The sequence below is a fragment of the Anopheles stephensi genome, unplaced genomic scaffold (assembly GCF_013141755.1).
Source record: "Anopheles stephensi strain Indian unplaced genomic scaffold, UCI_ANSTEP_V1.0 ucontig157, whole genome shotgun sequence".
NCBI classification, from domain to species: domain Eukaryota; kingdom Metazoa; phylum Arthropoda; class Insecta; order Diptera; family Culicidae; genus Anopheles; species Anopheles stephensi.
The window spans coordinates 107,501-110,000 of NW_023405077.1; positions in this window are offsets into that span (position 1 = coordinate 107,501).

The following is a 2,500-nucleotide window of genomic DNA, read 5'->3' on the forward strand; positions in this document are numbered from 1 at the left end:
TTTTTTTCCGCCACTGAAGAACACGACCTCGGGAACTCGGACCTAGGACGTGGCCATGTAAGTCATAGGCCACCCCAACTTTTGCAAAATACTGTTTCTTTTCACTTTTCATGATCTAAGGCGCGTTCCGACGGCGTTTTGAACAAATTTATGAGAAAAAAAATTTTGACCCTCGGACCAAAATTTTTTCGTTCGGGGCCCCATGGCCTATGGCCAGTATGGGAACTCGGGATGCCGATATGACAAAATTTGTCAAAAAATCACTAAAAAGTCGCTATGGCCCATTATTTAGAGCTTGTTGAGACCTTTCTAAAACACCTTGGTTGACCCCTGTCCGATAAGTAGTTTTCGAGATATTCGAGAAAATGTGATTTTTTGGGACTTAGAAAATTTTTGACCCGTACCCTAAGAAAAAGTGATTTTTTCATAGGACAATTTTTTCTTCGCAAATACTGTTTGGTTTCACTTTTCATTATTAGAAACGCGTTCCGAAGCCATTTTCATCAAAATCTCGTGAAAAAAAAATTTCACCCCCGGACCAAAAGTTGGCCGTTCGGTGCCCTATGGCCTATGGCCAGTATGGGAACCAAGGATGCCGATATGCGAAAAAGTGTCAAAAAATCACTTGAAAGTCGCTATGGCTCATTAAATAGAGCTTGTAAAGACCTTTCTAAAACACCTTGGTTGACCCCTGTCCGATAAGTAGTTTTCGAGATATTCGAGAATATGTGATTTTTTGGGACTTAGAAAATTTTTGACCCGTACCCTAAGAAAAAGTGATTTTTTCATAGGACAATTTTTTCTTCGCAAATACTGTTTGGTTTCACTTTTCATTATTAGAAACGCGTTCCGAAGCCATTTTCATCAAAATCTCGTGAAAAAAAAATTTCACCCCCGGACCAAAAGTTGGCCGTTCGGTGCCCTATGGCCTATGGCCAGTATGGGAACCAAGGATGCCGATATGCGAAAAAGTGTCAAAAAATCACTTGAAAGTCGCTATGGCTCATTAAATAGAGCTTGTAAAGACCTTTCTAAAACACCTTGGTTGACCCCTGTCCGATACGTAGTTTTCGAGATATTCGAGAATAAGTGATTTTTTGGGACTTAGAAAATTTTTGACCCGTACCCTAAGAAAAAGTGATTTTTTCATAGGACAATTTTTTCTTCGCAAATACTGTTTGGTTTCACTTTTCATTATTAGAAACGCGTTCCGAAGCCATTTTCATCAAAATCTCGTGAAAAAAAAATTTCACCCCCGGACCAAAAGTTGGCCGTTCGGTGCCCTATGGCCTATGGCCAGTATGGGAACCAAGGATGCCGATATGCGAAAAAGTGTCAAAAAATCACTTGAAAGTCGCTATGGCTCATTAAATAGAGCTTGTAAAGACCTTTCTAAAACACCTTGGTTGACCCCTGTCCGATACGTAGTTTTCGAGATATTCGAGAATAAGTGATTTTTTGGGACTTAGAAAATTTTTGACCCGTACCCTAAGAAAAAGTGATTTTTTCATAGGACAATTTTTTCTTCGCAAATACTGTTTGGTTTCACTTTTCATTATTAGAAACGCGTTCCGAAGCCATTTTCATCAAAATCTCGTGAAAAAAAAATTTCACCCCCGGACCAAAAGTTGGCCGTTCGGTGCCCTATGGCCTATGGCCAGTATGGGAACCAAGGATGCCGATATGCGAAAAAGTGCCAAAAAATCACTTGAAAGTCGCTATGGCTCATTAAATAGAGCTAGTAAAGACCTTTCTAAAACACCTTGGTTGACCCCTGTCCGATAAGTAGTTTTCGAGATATTTGAGAATATGTGATTTTTTGGGACTTAGAAAATTTTCGACCATGACATATATGAAAAGTGAATTTTTCATAGGACCAAAAAGTTTGTCCAAATAGGGTTTTGGTTCACTTTTTATGGTCAGATAAGTGATCCGATGCTATTTTCATGATCATTAGAGGGATTTCACGCTGTGACCAAAAATTTTCATACTTCATACTTGTCCCGGTGCCGTATATGGGAGGACCGGGGGAACATGTCTTCGTAAGTCGTGATGTTCAGTGACGGATTTCTGGGACTTAGAAAAAAAATGTGCTCTCAGGCACATTATATGTTTCATACACACATGATTTTCATTCTTCATACTTGTCCCCGTGCCGTACATGGGAGGACCGGGGGAACATGTCTTCGTAAGTCGTGATGTTCAGTGACGGATTTCTGGGACTTAGAAAAAAAATGTGCTCTCAGGCACATTATATGTTTCATACACACATAGTTTTCATTCTTCATACTTGTCCCCGTGCCGTATATGGGAGGACCGGGGGAACATGTCTTCGTAAGTCGTGATGTTCAGTGACGGATTTCTGGGACTTAGAAAAATAAATGTACCCTTAGGCACATTATTTGTATCAATAATTGTATCCCCAGCCTTTCATGGGGAACTTTTCCGTATTCCCGGACTTGTACATTTTTCGGGTTCCACCTCCCGACAATGTATCTGT